Source organism: Stegostoma tigrinum, chromosome 6 (genome assembly GCF_030684315.1).
Source record: "Stegostoma tigrinum isolate sSteTig4 chromosome 6, sSteTig4.hap1, whole genome shotgun sequence".
In the NCBI taxonomy this organism is placed as follows: Eukaryota; Metazoa; Chordata; class Chondrichthyes; order Orectolobiformes; family Stegostomatidae; genus Stegostoma; species Stegostoma tigrinum.
The window spans coordinates 60665799-60684462 of NC_081359.1; the positions used below are offsets into that span (position 1 = coordinate 60665799).

At 40.3% G+C, this 18664-nt stretch overlaps 1 protein-coding gene across 1 annotated transcript in view; it reads right to left on the minus strand.

Moving 5' to 3' along the window:
* Window positions 1–18664, minus strand: part of LOC125453253 (DNA-binding protein RFX8-like) — an 86526-nt gene that overhangs the window by 61638 nt on the left and 6224 nt on the right. The gene's annotated exons all lie outside the window — the stretch shown is intronic.

Below are 18664 nucleotides of genomic sequence, written 5' to 3' on the forward strand. Positions count from 1 at the left end.
CACCTACATGCTGATTTTACATATTTTATGCACGAGAACAGCCAAATTCCTCTGTGCTGCATTTTTCTGGAGTTTAGACAATAGTCTGTCCTTTGATCCTTCCTATCAACCATGACCTTTCACTTTCCTATATGAAACTCCATTCAACCTATGTATATCCTCTTGGAGATTATTTATGTCTCACAACAACATGTCCCCATGGCAAGTTTTGTAACATCAGCAGATTTGGATGTATAATACTCTGCTCCATCCTCCAAATCATTAATATATATGGTAAAAATTTGAGGCCATAAGACTGATCATTGTGGCACTCCACTCATTACAATATTCCAATCTCTCTATCTCTGTACATTGACCAACCCACAACTCATGCCAATACATTAATCCTAATAATGTGAATAACTATCTTGTGCAATAATGACTTATGTGACACCTTATTGCTTGCCTTCTGGAAATCTGAACATGTTACACCTACCAGCTTCCCTTTACTGACTCTGCTTATATAAACTCAAAGAACTCTAGCAAATTTGTCAAAAATATCATTGTTGACCCTGCTTGATTGTGTTAGGCTTTTCCAAGTATCCTGCTATTTCTTTCTCAAAAATGGAATTTAGAAATTGACTTCCAACCACTGATAGACTAACTAGTCAATAACTTCCTGCACTCAGTCTCCTTCCGTTCTTGAACAGGGGTATCACATTAATGGCTAACCAATCCAATGGAATCTCCCAGAATCCACTGAATTCTGGAACAGATCAACCAATGCCTCCACAATCTCTGCAACCACTCGCTTTACAAACCTTGAATGCAGACCCTCATGTCCTGGTGAGCTGTCTGCTTTTAGTTCCATTTGTTTGTCAAATACTTTGTCCTCTGTGATAGTTTCTATCACAAGACCCTTCCTCCCATTAGTAACTTACTTATCTGATATCTTTGAGATGTTCACTATGAAGACTGTTGCAACGTATTGGTTTTAATTATCTGCCTGGTCTACTCTACTAAATAATCTGTTTGCATCTGTGCTGTCAACTCACCTATTTTATCATAAATATTGTGTGCATTCAGGAAAGAGTCTTAAACTTTGACTTTTTAATTATTATTATTCACTTAGTTTCTGAATTCTGCTGCACTCTTCTGATTATGTTATCCACCTCCTTACCATCACTCTTGGAATATCCTCTTCACTACCCTGTACCATTGCTCTGTCATTTCTTTTTGATTTTTTTTAACTTCCCCTCGATTAACAACCCCTCCTCCAAGTCAGTTTAAGGCTGAATAGACAACCCTAGTTGAATATTTTGCCAGGACACTGATTCCACCATATTCCAAATGAAACCTGTCCCACTGGAACAGCTGGCTCTTTCACCGGTACTGAGCCAGTGCCCAAAGAATCAGAAGCCATTTCTCCCACACCAATCACTGAGCCGCTTATTTACCTCTCTAATCATATTTACCATATACATATGGCTCAGATAGCAATCCTGTGCTTATTATTTTATGTTTCTGCTATTCAGTTTAGCCCTGAACTGCTCATACTCCCTCAGTAGAACTTCGTTACCCTCACAATGTATGTTGTTGTTACCTATGTGAACTAATCCTATGATTCACCACTATGTCTTTTTTGGGCATCATTGAATCAGATTTTCCAGCACATATTCACCATTGATGGATCAAACTGCACAACAATGTATCTAACCCTTTTTTGTTTTTGTCAACTAAAGTAACCAGACAAATTTGGTGAGGTGATTGGGGCTATTTTGTCGCCATCAGGGTTTTTTGTGGCTGAAATTTCAGATTACTTTTATCATACTGACCTTATCTCCAAAATGAATTTTGAAAGAAGGCACAAGGCAAAAAATCATGGGATTAACTTTTAGCCTGCTCCAGAAAATGAAGCTAGCATAGAATCCTGCCCTCCAGGAGCATTGTCCATATACTTCACAGGAAAATCTGTAAAACCAATCTTTAGAGTTTTGCTTCTGTTGACAGATTAATCAAAGGTCCAATCATAAAACAGATTATTGTTGGATCAGGGAAATATTCATTACTTATTTCACAGTGTAGCTCCCCTTGTGGCTCAGGGCCATGTCACTCAGTTGGCCTTGTCCATGGAAACTCACCTTATGAGATTGGAGAGGCATTTTCCAGAGTTTATTTGTGATGTTTATATTCTTACTTCTTCACTTTTTCTAGGAAATTGTATGACTCTGTACTTATACAATGCTGGGGCAGGGCAATGAACTTCCTGTTCCAATCTATCTTTAATATTTTGTGTCACTTTTGCAGATTGGGGATCTGGATTCCAGAAGATTATAAACTTCACATTTTAACTTCGCTAACAGGAAGAAAAATGGAAGTGGACAGAATTGGAAGTCTTTATTAAAATAAGGCACAGAAACTGGCAACTTTGCTGAAAACAAATACATTTCCTTCAGCTGGTGGCAGAGCTATGCTCAGAAACCCATGGAGATAATTAAAAGGAAACAGAGACAATTTAATGTTCTCACCCCAAATACACAAATCCTTTTCTTCATGTTTAAATTCATTAGCTAATTATCAACTTCATCAACAATTGTTATTTTACCTTTCAAATTGCTTATTGGTCATCAGAGATGAATATCGACCATACAGATGAGAATGTGGTCTCACACGTATTCCTTCATAATGATATCTGTAAAAACAATGATCTGTTCTGTAAAAGCAATGCAATTTTTCTTAATGTGCTATCATGCAGTATACTGCTTTTGAAAATAAATTGATATATTTTACATAAGTTACATTAGGATATAGGTCAGTATTTGCTCAACAATTCCAAACAAAAACAATTAAAGTAATAAGTTAAATTTAGTGTAATGATTGGAAACAGTAATACCTCATTGACATGAAGAGTTGTTAACCTGGGCCAATCAGGAAAACTCTGGCTGACAAATTTAACCAGGAGATTAAAATCTTTTCTCAGTTCAAATGGCTGACTCTGAGCTGGCTGGCCACAGCCAGTGGTACTGCTATTTTTGACAACTGATTTTTTTGTTGGCTGGTTCCAGCGAGTGATACTGTTGTATTGGTGAAGTGAATGGAAGATTTGGTAACAGGATCTGGCCTTTGTGCCACTGCTATATTATATGGGTCCTAGACTGACATTTTGTGTGTGGACCAGGTCTTCATGGGTGTACTGTGCTTTTATGGATGTACTGTGCCTTCGTGAGTGTACTCTGCCTTGGTGTGTGAACTGGGCCTTTGTTGATGTACCATGCTTTTGTAGATGTATGGTGCCTTCGTGGATTTACTGTGACTTTATGGATGTGCCATACTTTTGTGAGTGTACCGTGCCTTCGTGGGTGTACTGTGCTTTTGTGAATGTACCCTGTCTTTATGAGTACATTGTACCGTTGTGAGTGTATTAGCCCTGTGTGGGTAGACTGTGCCTTGGCATGTGTCAGACCATGCCTCAATGTGTGTTGGACCCTGTCTTTGTGTCTGCATTATGCTTTTGTACATATATCATGTCTTTGTGCATTCCTGTTGTGTGTAGGAGGTTGATGGATATCTCTGGGGACTGTGTGTTTGTCTGTGGTTTTGTACTACTATTTGAACCAAACTATGTTTTTGTATGATATTTCATATTAATGTCTCTGTTCTTTGGTGAATTACCTGATGTACATTGACCTTGCTATGTGTCGTGTTTGAGACAGTTATCTTTTGTCAACTTGAAGCTACTGTTTGAACTGAAATTTTTTTAGGATGTTCCCTATTAGTATGATTAGTCTTCGAGGCATTGTGATTGAGGCTATGTGCTCATTGTTTGTAAGAGATTTTGTACTACTGTTTGAACTCAACCGTGTTTCTATACGGTATTTTATGTCAATGTCTCTGCTCTTTGGTCAATTGCCCGATGTACCTTGCCATTTGTTGCATTTGGGACTCTTTTATGTTATGTGGACCGGAATCTACTGTTTGGACTGGCATTTTCTGTACAATGCTCTTTGTCAACAGGGTTTTGCTTTTGGTTAGAGATAATGGGAACTGCAGATGCTGGAGAATTCCAAGATAATAAAATGTGAGGCTGGATGAACACAGCAGGCCAAGCAGCATCTCAGGAGCACAAAAGCTGACGTTTCGGGCCTAGACCCTTCATCAGAGAATCTTGATGAAGGGTCTAGGCCTGAAACGTCAGCTTTTTTGCTTTTGGTTACTTGTTTTTGATGTATTGTGACTGATGTGTGTTGAGTCTGTGACAAGCCTCTAGGAAAGTTAAACCCCTTATAACCGAGAATGCTGTGAGTCTGCAAGCAGTCGGAAGGATTACTTGTTGCTTTTCATCTGCCTACATGTCATTTGCCTAGAAAAAATCTCGCATTCTTTCCACAACCTGGACCCAGTCTTCAATAGCAAGGTTAATGATGTAACCATGCAAAAGCATCTACTGGCTGAAGACCAACTGGACTTCAAACAGGCATTACAACTGGTGTTGTGATTAAAAAATTAGCAAGTGTAGCCACAGGGAATCTCAATGGAAGTGGACTCCCCCACCTCTCCGACTGAGTTTGGGGAACTCGACTTGAGTGTAAGCAATCGCACAGCATCACACATGACATATCCTGAGCAGAGGGACCCTCGGCCAGCCCACAGCAAAACACCCCCAACAAAGCTGAGCATCAGCCAAGTGGCTAAAAGTTGGGCTGGGAGGCCATTGTAGTTGCTGCCTCTGTGTGGACTCGAGACAGCAAAGGTCTGACTTGAGTAAGAAATCTCATAGACCAGTATCCTGGTGAGTCACACCCTAGACTGTCCCCCTACATGTGGGTTGGAACAATTAAATTGTTCAGCGACATCCAGATTGTAACAGGTTAAAATGAATGTTTGGTTGAAAGGTCACCCAGTTCCCATGGAGTTTGATACCAGCACACCTGTTTCTGTGGTTGCAGAATATGTCTTTAACAAGATTTGTTAAGTTTGTAAGGGACCTCAGCCAGACTGAGAACATACCAGGGAATCAGTGCAGATTTGGTTCCAGTCCCCTATGAGAAATCGTTGGTGCAGTTATAGAACAGTACAGCACAGTACGGGCCCTTCGGCCCACGATGTTGTGCCAGCCTTCTATCTCACGAAGATCGATCTAAACGGCATACCCTGTATTTTACTATCCTCCACTTGCCTATCCAAGAGTCAATTAAAAGTCTCTTAAAAATGAGATAGTGTTGTTCCAATTTGTACTAAGCTTCTCTGGAGCACTGCAGCAAGCCTGATACAAAGTGTGTTGAAGTGGCAGGCAACTGGAAGCTCTTCTTTGTGGACAGAATGTAGTTGCTTTGTAAAGTGGTCACCTGGTCTATGCTTCATCTCCCCATTGTAGAGGAGACTACTTTTGAGCCATGAATACAGGAAGTTAGATTGAGTGAAATGCGGGAAAAGTGCTGCTTCACCTGGAAGGCGTATTGGGACTTTGGTACTTTGAATAGTGAGGATGGAGGAAGTAAACAGCAAGGTGTTACACCTTCTGCAATTGCACAGGAAGGTGCCATAGGCCTGGAAATTGTTTACTCTCCCCCTTCCCCCAGCCCATCTTCTGTATAAAACCCAGCATTTCCTCAGGTACCATCAGTGCTGAAGGAGGATCACTGAACATGAAACATTAACTATGATTTCTTTCCATGCTGCCAGACCTGCTGAAATTTTCTAACAATTTTTGTTTCGTAAAGAGCTTTTTTTTATCCATTCATGGGATGAGGCATTACTGCTACGTCAGCATTTATTGGTTATCACTGATGGTGGTAAAAAGCTTGGGCCTAAGTCTATTGAGGCAGAATTGGTTGAGAAAGATTCACCTAGATTGGCTCAACATTTTTCTATCAGAAAATGGCTGCCTCAAAGTCCTAGTGAAATACCTGGGACTATTTCAAGAAGGGGTTTGGACGATCAAAGGGACCAAAGCCACTTTACATGTCAACCAGGAAGCAATTCTGAGATTTTACAAGGCTCACCTGGTGCCATTTGGCTTTCAGGCAAAAGTAGAGGCAGAAATCAGGAGGCTGGAGAGCGAAGGAATCATCGAACCAATGCAGTTTGCAGAATGGGCAGCATCAGTCATACTGATATGGCTCAGTTTGAGGATTTTAAGCAAATTGTAAACTGCTTCAGTAAGGCATTTGATAAGGTTCCCCATGGAAGGCTCACAGTAAGGCATTTGATAAGGTTCCCCATGGAAGGCTCATTCAGAAGGTCAGGAGGAATGGGATACAGGGGAACTTAGCTGCTTGGATACAGAATTGGCTGGCCAACAGAAGACAGCGAGTGGTAGTAGAAGGAAAATATTCTGCCTGGAAGTCAGTGGTGAGTGGGGTTCCACAGGGCTCTGTCCTTGGGCCTCTACTGTTTGTAATTTTTATTAATGACTTGGACGAGGGAATTGAAGGATGGGTCAGCAAGTTTGCAGACGACACAAAGGTCGGAGGTGTCGTTGACAGTGTAGAGGGCTGTTGTAGGCTGCAGCGGGACATTGACAGGATGCAGAGATGGGCTGAGAGGTGGCAGATGGAGTTCAACCTGGATAAATGCGAGGTGATGCATTTTGGAAGGTCGAATTTGAAAGCTGAGTACAGGATTAAGGATAGGATTCTTGGCAGCGTGGAGGAACAGAGGGATCTTGGTGTGCAGATACATAGATCCCTTAAAATGGCCACCCAAGTGGACAGGGTTGTTAAGAAAGCATATGGTGTTTTGGCTTTCATTAACAGGGGGATTGAGTTTAAGAGTCGTGAGATCTTGTTGCAGCTCTATAAAACTTTGGTTAGACCGCACTTGGAATACTGCGTCCAGTTCTGGGCGCCCTATTATAGGAAAGATGTGGATGCTTTGGAGAGGGTTCAGAGGAGGTTTACCAGGATGCTGCCTGGACTGGAGGGCTTATCTTATGAAGAGAGGTTGACTGAGCTCGGTCTCTTTTCATTGGAGAAAAGGAGGAGGAGAGGGGACCTAATTGAGGTATACAAGATAATGAGAGGCATGGATAGAGTTGATAGCCAGAGACTATTTCCCAGGGCAGAAATGGCTAGCACGAGGGGTCATAGTTTTAAGCTGGTTGGTGGAAAGTATAGAGGGGATGTCAGAGGCAGGTTCTTTACGCAGAGAGTTGTGAGAGCATGGAATGCGTTGCCAGCAGCAGTTGTGGAAGCAAGGTCATTGGGGTCATTTAAGAGACTGCTGGACATGCATATGGTCACAGAAATTTGAGGGTGCATACATGAGGATCAATGGTCGGCACAACATTGTGGGCTGAAGGGCCTGTTCTGTGCTGTACTGTTCTATGTTCTATGTTCTATGTTCTATGCTTCTCACAGCTGGATAAATACCCAATCCCCTGTGTAGAGGACTTGTACATAAAGTTGGGGGAGCTATCCTCTTACAAAGCTGGACATGAGCCATACTTACCTGCAATTGCAACTAGATGGAGAGTCCCAGAAGTATGCTAGAATTAATACCCATAAGTATTTATATCAATATAAAAGGCTACTATATGGGGTATCATTAACCTGCACCCTTTTACAGTGGATTATGGAGAACATTTTAAAAGGGCTACCCCAGGTTGCCATTTATCTGGATGACGTCCTAATAGCAGGGAAGGCTAACAAAGAGATTTGGAGAACTTGGACATAATGCTTAAACTTTTCTCCTGGGGGCATATGCCTTATAAGGGAAAAATTGTGTGTTCCAGGTGCCCCAAGTCAACGAAACTGGATTACACCCGTTGGAAGAGAAAGTGAAGGCAATCAAAGGAGTCCCAGCTCCCACATCTGTACCCGAGCTGAGCTTCCTTGGGTTAGTGAATTACTACAGAAAATTCGTACATAACATGGCCTCTAAGTGTCAGCTTTGGAAATGGTCATGTAGCCAAGCAGTAGCCTTTAAGGTAGTGGAAAAACATCTATTGTCATGTAAGGTATTGGCCCAGTACAATCTGAAGTGAGAGGCAGTGCTTATAAATGATGCCTTCTCGCATGGTATCGAGTTAGTGTTGGCTCAATGGTGGCCCAACGGAGAGTAAGCCTGATAGCATATGCTTCCCAGACTTTGAGATACAGAGGAGAGGGGGGGCCTAGGAGAGATAGCCATCCTGATCATGGTGAAGCAAGAAGATTAGGAGGTCAATGGTAGAATATGTAGCCATTAATGAAGGAGTGATAGAGGCAGAGGGGGAATCTCCCAGATACACAGTCACAGAATTGCATTTCATACTGCCTCTGGGCTCATATCACTAAAATATACTTGCTAACATGAAAAACTGAAATGGTGGCTCAGTGATTAGCACTGCAGCCTCACAGCGCCAGGGACCCGGGTTAAATTCCAGCCTCGGGCGACTGTCTGTGTGGAGTTTGCACATTCTCTCCGTGTCTGTGTGGGTTTCCTCCGGGTGCTCCGGTTTCCACCCACAGTCCAAAGATGTGCAGGCTAGGTGGATCGGCCATGCTAAATTGCCTGTAGTGTTCAGGGGTGTGTGGGTTATAGGGGGATGGGCCTGGGTGAGATGCTTCGAGGGGCGGTGTGGACTTGTTGGGCCGAAGGTCCTGTTTCCACACTGTAGGGAATCTAATCTAATCTAAATGAAAACATTTATGTCAAGATTATTTTGAATATCTTTCCCATATCAGTTCAAGCTGATGTTTTATCTGACAAGTCCCTCAATGGTGACGTTGGAACTCGAATGGGAGGAAGTTAGGGATCCTCAGAGGATGTTACAGTCTCACGTGACTCATACACTAGTTCAGATTCATATAGGCTGAATATTACCAAAAACTAGTTGGGTCAATTTTTGGCAAGATTTAATGAGTGTTTCTCTCTATGAGCCCTAGCCTGTTTTCTCATGTTATTCTCCACAACACTATAATTTCACTATCTATAAATCACACTTTTATAGCATTCCACTGATGGTATGTTCTCTGTCAACAGAGGCAGAATTACCTACCACTGCTGAACCTCCCTTGGTGTCAGTGCCAATTTTAAAATCTAGATGTCGGCTGTGTTGTTGCAATTTTCCCCAGAGATAGCGGACAGAGGCAAGTTTACAGCATACATTGTCGCCAAGGAAGGTGTGGTGCAGGGGAGGATTGTTCTACTTCCTAACAGCGGAGACCATGGCACCAGACCCTGCTGCCTGGCCCAGAATTGCTACTTGAGTCAGTGTGGTATCCTCTCCAGGTGCCTTTTCCTCCCAAAGGAACAGGGTGGTGACAGCCAGAGGAGGACCCACATAGTGCCCTTGGAAGTCTCCATTCAGCATACTCCAGATGGCTGGACCCTCAACCTTTGTGCTATGTGCACCCTGGCGGGAGTTTAAGCTGAGAAGGGTGAACCTGCATCTTAGTAGGACCAACTCAATATGACTGGTCCGTCTAAGGTACAAAGGTCCCCTGGGCTGCTCAACCAAAACTCCAGGGCCAATAGGCTCCATTGTAGGGCAGGCACCTCTCACTGCAGCTGCAGACACCAGGACTGCACACAGATGTAGTTGGAGAGAAAGGAAGAAGAAGACAAATTCGTTATCACATTTGTAAAGATAAGTTCAATTCACTTCCATAATCAGTTACATGAGTAAATGTTATTTTAGCTGCAAATAAAAGTTGAAGGTATGGAGACTAGCTATCCTTAGCACTACACTGAATTCTCAGCCTGCCCGAACAAGAGCTATCCTTCCCATAGTGGTCCCCATTTGCATGAAATTTTGCTATGATTGAATAAGAGTGCATCACATGCTAAGAAGGTTTCCATCTGTTTGTAACCTTAACTTTTCTTCAACACCACATAGATTTATCAAGTGTTATGAAATTTGGTTGGGGCTATACTGAGGGTGCTGGCCTCAGAAGCATCAAGACATTGCAGTCAATGAAAGATGGCTTCACACAACTCAGTTCCATTGAATGATGTTCACAAGGAAATCCTGTCTGTGCTGCTCTGGCTGACTCTCCAAACTGTAGGGTACTGAAGATGCTGTTGCATCTGAACAACATCTTTATCTTCTTACTCAGAACAATGTTGTGGTTCTCACAGCTCATCACCATTCATTCCATAAACTTGATGTGTCCTCCAGTTGTTGGGAACAGAGTTCGGAGGAATAAACTGTGTCCTCTGGCTGGGCAGGATTGGTACAAAGCCCCAGACATGAGTTACATGAAATCTGATTTGAGAAACCTAGCAAGAATCTCACTTCATGGCTTGGCAGATGCTTGAGATGCAGTGAGATGTTCCTGACATTGAGACAGACTTCATTGGACTCCTCATGTGATCCTGCCATTCAACTTGCCAAAGCAGGCATCACTCATACCATTATAAGATTTTGTTCCAAGATTCCAGGTTTTAGGGGCAATTGAATTTATCCTCCCAGATACTGAACTTTAACATTAATTTTCAGAAGGCAGGTTTAAGTAAAAAAATCATACCAAAATGATTTTTCTTTGTACTATCTTTGTCCATTGTACAACACTAAAGAAAAGAGTTAATGCATTTCTCAGAACTAAGCTCTACTTAACCCTAGCATGGGTAGTGCTCTTAAGATGTTGATTGATGAAATACAAAATAAAATTTTGAACAAATATGCTCCCGGCATTTGGAAGTGGGGTAATTTTTCACTTTCAATATCTGAGCTGAAATAAGTTGGAGCAGATCTTCGACATGTTGTGGACCTCATTAAGCTATACTCAAGACAAGGTGAAAGTGAAAATTTACCATGTAATTTTCAGATAACAATCAGGAAAGTGGAGCCATTACCTTGCACACCCTCTTGTACCCAGTCGCCTAGTTCTCAGATCGCTAAACACTGAACGAACAAGCTTTGAAGTGAAGTAGAAAATTTATTAATAATAGCAAGGCTACCCTTCCTAAAGAGTTAATGTTTAATATAGAAATTAGAAAATTAATAGCTTATATCAGATTTAAATTAAACTACTGTTGTCTGATGGATTTTGCATTTAAATCATTAATTTACACTGATGTTCAAAGTCACTTATGATTGCCAATATTCGCATCAAAACAGTTTAATCAAGAAAGAAAAATCAGCTCATAATATTACTTTCCTTTGAGATTTAATCGTGAGCCTTAACATGCATAGAAGAATACAATCATCCTATTCAGTTCTTTTTTGTTAAGCTACTAATATTTATGGAGATACACTAACAGAAGAAAAGTATACTTCATGGCTCCACTGCAATAATATCATTTGGTGTTGGTTTTGTGAATATAAACAGGAGTGATATCACATCCAATTTAAGTGTTAATTACCACTCTTTAAGAACATCAATTCACTGTGCCTCAAGTCTCAGGTTTCATTACTCTTTATGCTGTCACATAAAGGAAACATTTCAAACAGATATAGTTTAAAACTGGGCATCCATGGGGTAATGTGAGCCATCAGAAGAATTGTATTCAATCACAATCCATAACCTCATTGCCTGGAATATCTTCTACTCTACCATTATCAATTTGGAGGACCAATGCTAGCTCAGTTGTGAATGTAGGTAGATAATAAATTAACTGGAGGAGGAGGGAGTTCCATGAATATTCCTATTCTTAATGATTGAGGAGTACAGTGTGTCAGGGCAATAAGGCACACCTGAAGCATTTGCAACCCTCTTCACCAAAAATGCTGAATGTGTGATCTATCGCAGCCTGCTCCTAATGTCCTTAACATTATGGAAGGTGATCTAGTTTCCAGTCTGAAGAAGGGTCGCTGGGCCTGAAACCTCAATACTGCTTTCTGGCCACAGGTGTCACCAGACCTGCTGAGCTTGTCCAACACTTTCTGTTTTAGTTTCTGATTTCCAGCATCCCCATTCTTTGTTTTGTTTTTGTCTGGTCCTTAGCCAAATCAACTCAATCCACATGATATCAAGAAATAGTTGAGGGCACTGAGTACTGCGAAGGCTGTGGACTGTGAAGATATTCTGGCAATAATACTGATGACTTGTGAATTAGTTGCGACCTTAACTGAGCTGCTCCATTATAGCAACAATATTGAAACTACCCAATAATGTGTGAAATTGCCCAGGTATGTCCTGTACACATAAAAGACAAATCCAACCTGCCAATTACTCTCAGTCTACTCTCAATAATCAGCAAAGTGATGGAAAGAGTAAACAATTCTTGCTTAACAATAACCTGGTCACCTGAAAATTAATGCCCAGTTTGGGGTTTTGCCTGGTTCAAACATGAGCAAAAGAGCAAGAAATAATATGAGAGTGACTGCACTTAACATCAGAGCTGTGCTTTGCCAATGTTGACTTCATAACAAAGTGCTAACAATCATGTAATCTTTGTGGCACTGATGAGTCCTAAGAACACTGATATCAATGGGATTCAGGAGGAAAACTCTCTTCTGGTTGAAATCATACCTGGCCCAAAAAAGATGGTAGCGACTGCGGGAGTTCTTCAGGCTAGTGACAATCTCCAGCTGCTTCATCAATGACCTTCCCTCCATGATAACATCAAAAATGGGGATGTTCATTAATGATGGCTAGAAGAACAAGTTAGAAGCAGGGAATTCTGCAGTGAATAACTCTGCTTCTGACTTCCCAAACCACAAGGAAACAATCAGGAGGGTGATGAAATATTCTCCACCTATCTTGATGATTTGAGTCCCAGGAACACCCAAGAAGCTTGACACTATCCAGGACAAAGCAGCCTGCTTAGATGGCCCTCATCCATACCTTGAACTTTTACTGTCTCCATTACTAATGGCAGCAAAGTGGCCAATTCACAAATGCACTTCAGCAACTTACCAAGAATCTTTCAATGCTATGTTCCAAACCTGTGACGTCTTCCACTGAGAAGGGAAAGGGCAGCAGATACAGGGGATGAACATCACTTGAAAAGTCCCCTCCAAGCCACATAATACCTTGACTTGAAACTATATCACTGGTCAAAATCCTGGAACTCCCTTTCTGATAGCACTCTGAGTGTGCCTTCAACACATTTTAGGATTAAACAGAAAACTAACATTTCAGGCTTGATTCAGCCTACTCATAATCACACAAGGTATATTCATTGATTCATCTAATATTACATTATTCTGGAATAAGTCAAAGAACTGCAGATGCTGAAGATCTGAAACAACAAACATCAGAAATAGCTGGAGAAACTCTCAGCAGGCCTGGCAGCATCTGTGGGGAAAGTAGAGAAAAGAGAGTTTCTGAAGAAGGATGGTTGGACTTAAAACATTATCTCCATCTTCTCTCAACAGATGCTGTCAGGCCAGCTGTGTTTCTTCAGCAACTTCTATTTTTGATGATACTAGTTCACTTATGTATAACCAATGCACATCTTGGTACTGAAATGATATGTGATCCTGTTTAGCTTCCTTTCATAAAGAACTGCAACATGGGATTGTGAACAGAGTGAAGAAAATAACCTAATGTTATAGTGACATTGAGGCCCCCTGTTTAGATTAAATGTAGCCCAAGCTCAGACTTCCAAAGTTGAATAAGGCAGAGGTAGTATACTCCCAGCTCATTAGCTCTTAACAAGGAATCATAAACGAGTATTGGTGTATTTTAATTTATTAAGCATAACTTTTATATTACAGTTAATTTTGTAACAATGTGTTTGCAACTGTACAATCTTTTAGATTTTAATATAGAACTCTGTAATAATTTGTTGAGATTAGTATTTTCTGTGTTAATATTTTCCAACCTTCTGTGTTAATTTTGCCTTTAAAGTGATATAAACTATTTGCAAGCATTCAAACACAGCAAAAGCAAAAAGTAATCATTAGACAACAGATGACTTGACGGAAAAGCTAATGGTCAATGATAGTTAAGTTTGTGATTTAATGGGAACTTCGTCAAATGAAGCAAAATTGATACATGAGCTCAATTATATCAATTTTTGAGTCATAGAATCATACAGCAAGGAAACAGGCACTTCATTCATGCTGGCCAGGTTTCTCAAACTAACCTAGTTCCATTTACATGCGTTTTGCTCATTTCCCTCTAAACCTTTCCTAAAAAAATTGCACCTCAGTTCCTTTTTAAATATTTCTCCTTAAATCCCACCTTTAAAATATGCTGTCTAGTTTTGAACTCCACTACCCCGGGGAAAGGACCTTATCTCCGCCACTCATGATTTTATAAATGTCCTTAACGTCATCCCTCAACATCCTACACTCAAGTGAAAAAGTTCCAGCCTATCCAACCTCTCCCTATAACTCAAACCTTCCACTCCCAGTAACATCCTTGTAAATCTTTTCTGCAACCTCTACAGTTTACTAATATTCTTCCTAGAGTAGGGTGACCAGAATTGTACACACTACTCCAAAAGTGACCACATCAACATTCTGTCCAACTGCAACATTACATCCAAATCATGTACTTAATGTTCTGTCCAATGAAGGCAAGCATGCCCAACACCTTCTTTACCACCCTGTCTAGCTGCAACACAACTTTCAAGGAACTAAGTGCTTGAACCATTTCTGAAGGAGGGTTACCACCTGAAACGTCAGCTTTTCTGCTCCTCTGATGTTGCCTGGCTTGCTGTGTTCCTCCAGCTCCACACTGTGTTATCTCTTATACTTGAACCAAGGTCTCTTTGCTCAACAACACTACCCAGGCCCTACCATTAACTGTGCGAATCCTTCCCTTATTCATCTGACCAAAATATAACAACACAAATTAAACTCTATCTGCCTCTCCTCAACCCATTGTCCCAATTGATGATGGTCTCTTTGTAATTTTAGATAATCTTCTTCATTGTCCACTATATCACCAATTTTGGTGTAATCAATAAATTTACTAATCATGCTTCCTAAATTCTCACCCAAATTATTTATATAAATGAGAAACAACAGTGGACACAGCACCGATCCCTGCTAAATAGCATTGGTCACAGGCCTCCAGTCAGTAAAAACAACCTTCCACCATTGCCCCATGTCTCTTACTGCCAAACCAACTTTTTATCCAATTGGCAAGCTCTCCCTGAATCCCATGTGATCAAGCTTTACTAATCGGTCCACCATGTGGAACCTGGTGAAAGGGTACTAAAATCAATGCAGTCCACATCTACTGCTCTGCCCTCATCTACCTCTTGGGCACGTCCTCAAAATAAACTTAATCACATTTGTGAGACATGATTTTCCACACACGTGTGTGTGTGTGTGTGTGTGTGTGTGTGTGTGTCAGAGTCCTGACTGCACAGACCTCTATTTTTCTTTAATGTAGAGGAGAAAAACATTTCAAACTATCCTTTTTTTTTAGTAATATGTCATAAAGTAACAATAACGGAATTTATTGAAGAGGATGAACCCATGGATAATTGCTCACTTAAGGAACTAGTCAGGAGATAGTGGGAGGTGATAGCAGTCAATGTCCCAACTTGCTTAAGAGCCAGTTAGAGTTTGATCATGCTTCCCTTCAAGCAATTATTATTAAACATCACCTAACCTAGGCCAATCAGAATGTAATGTTGTAATTGATCATGCTGTGGGTTTTGTTTGTGAAAGAATTAATAAGGAACAGCTTTCAGTAGCTAAGAACTGCCAGAAATTTCTGTTCAATTAGATGTGGAAGATCCTCAAAGCAAGAGTGAGAGAGTGAGAGAAAAAAAAACAGGGTAATAACCTGTGCCCTAAACTGAATTAGAAAGCAAGAGTCATCGTATACCTGTAAATTTACCAGCCTGCTTTAATAGGTATTATTAAAACCTAAGCAAAATTTTATGATTTACTGCACTAGGCTATCTCTTGTTACCTTTTTAGTTAAAGTCTCAAATGAACAAATTAATATTGGGGTTGCTGTTTAAATTGTAGGAGACTCAGAACTTAAAACATTGACTTTAGTGATTTAAGATGGTTGCTTACTATCAACTTTTCAAGGGCTATTAAGAACATAAGAACTAGGAGCAGGAGTGTGCAATTTAGCTTCTGAGCTAGCTCTACCATTTGGTACATCATGGCTGATCTCAACATGGCCTCAACTCCACTTTCCTGCCTGCTCTCCATAATATTTCAACCTACTATTAATTAAAAATCTGTCTATCTCCTTTAAATTTACTGAATGTCCCAGCATCCACTGCAGTCTGTGGTAGTAAATTTCTCAGAGTTAAGGCTTTTCGAGAAAAGTAATTTCTCCTTATCTATTTTAAATCTGCTACCTGTTATAAGAGTAAGGTGGTCCATGCTGGAACTGTATAAGACTTCAGCCTGGCCACAGCTGGACTACTATGTGCAGTTCTGGTTACCACACTAGTGCAATCACATCTTTACTTTAGAGGCAGGGGTGGGGTAAGAAGGTTTACCAGGATGAAGAGTGGCTGGATAAGCTCATGTTCATTTCTTTGGAGCAGAGAAGATTTTCCAGGGGAACCTGAGAGAGGTGTTTAAGATTGAGGGGTAAGAACAGAGGGGATAGAAAGCAGCTGTTGCCCTTAGTTGAAGGGTCAATAATAAAGGGGCATAATTTTAAAGGGCAAGGCAGGTGATTTAAGGAAAAACTTTCACTCAGAGGGCATTTGAGGCAGGAAACCTTACAATCTTTTAAAAAGTACTTGATGACCACTTGACATGTCCTAACATTCAAGGCTATGGTCGAAAGTGGGACTAGTAGCAGGCAGTGGTAGGAACAAATTACTGCATATATAGGAATCTGTTAGGAAAACAAAATGTTTCCAGTAGGTAGTTGTATATTTTTGATGGTACAGACTCAATCTGCTGGACAGCCTCTTCTGGACTGTATTATTCTATATCCATTGTCCTAAAACTATGATCTCTTGTACTAGATTTCCCCACATGAGTAAGTATCCTTTTTATGTCTAACTTTGTCAGTTCTCCTTTAGCATCTTAAATACTTCATCTAAATTTCTTCTCATTCTTCTCAACTCCAGAGAATACAGGCTCGAACTGCTCAATCTCTCTTCTTGAGACAAGCCCTGAAAATAACTTCACAGAGGCTGGTATCCCATCACTAAGTCTCCCTTTACTGACACATAGAGAGCCCTTGACACTGATCCAGCTAGCTGTCAGAAAGCAGAGACTCTGACAATCCTGTTTGTATCTGTCAGCCAGGGATGCCTGATTGGACCAGATTAACAGCCCCAATCAGGGAACTCCTATTCTGAGGTCCACCTGGCTGACCTCATGACGATCACTATAAACCCCTCATCTCTGGAATCAGTCTTATGCTAAAGGGCAGGCAATAAATGCTGACCCAGCTAATAATGCCCAAATCCTATGAATATAGAAAAAGTTAACTAAATAATGAATGCAAGGATATCAGGAAGAAAACGGAATAAAACTATACGTAACCAAGTTTAATTAGACACTTGTCATCTCCTTTTATTTTATAATTTTGTTTTCCTTATCCCATCGTTCAATTCAATTTTAAATGCGCTTATCTGTGGATTTCTCCAGTATGATAGAATTTCCAAATCACAAAACTTTAATCATTTCCTCTCACTGCTGTTGCCTGCTGAGTATTTCCAGTGTTTTTCTGTTTGAGTCATACATACCTTCAGATATAATTAATGTATGCTGAGCAGTTGAGGCATTAAAGTAATGTAAGATAATGTAGTGTTAATTAAGTCAAATATCATCACTTATGTGTATATATAATGTTGTCAGTCAGAAGCAAAGATCCATATGAAGCATGTAACACTTTTCTGAAGGAGTTCATTGATTCAACACTGCAGAAGCAAATGCCTGGCTCCTAACAAAGGAGATTTACCTACCCATTCATATTTTAGAATGTGGTTATGTAAGTCCAGAACATCATTAATCATTTGTTCAGGCTTCAGTTATTTGGTAGATTGGCTACAGAAAGCTATTCAATTTGTCAGCTATCTATCAATCATCTTGGATCAGTCCTATAACTACAAACTCTGCTCACTGCTGTAATTAATGCCCAGCATCCATTGTCTCTAATTTAGTGGACACTAATTTGCCTGGATAACTTATGATACGAATTTTATTCTGAATGCTTTTTAAAAAAATTCTCCCACAGTACCACTGTATAGCAGTAGTAACTGAGTCCTTTAATAATTTACTACTCAATTATTAGGTAACTGATTACATTCTGTATGTATATTGTGATGTAAAATGTGTATATATATTTAATATCACTATCATAAGATTGGGCTTTGAATTAATAACGTGGTGTTTCAATTTATCTGAAATTAATCATTCATTTACCAGTTTTTCTGTGGCATAGGTGATTTTCTTGTAACAGATTCTGAGATCAAGCTTTGGATTAATGGGTTTTCATATACATTGTTAGGGTTTTACAACTAAGCAAGATAAATGAACTACAGTTTAATAGATCAGGAGAGTTTTTTTAAAGTTATGGGAAAGAGATATAGCTAGGTGAAAGATTTTTGTTTCTAACTTCACTCTAGGTTTTGAGCAGTCCTGTGAAGTCCTGCAAAGAAAATGCTTGTATAAGCCAGTGTTTCTGAAAAGGTACAGTGTTAGTGTTAATCCCACACCAGAAGTGCAGAAGTTACTTGAAACTGAGTGTATACTTACATTCAGGTATTCGATAGCTCCATGAAGAAGCTCTCTGTAGTTTCAGTCTGTAACTTAAAGTCACTGGTGACTTAAACCTATTGAGGTATTAGAGACATAGGCATTGGTGTGAGTACTCTACTAGGGTTGTGTTTTGGGTATTATACAAAAGCTGTTGTTTTCTTTCCAATT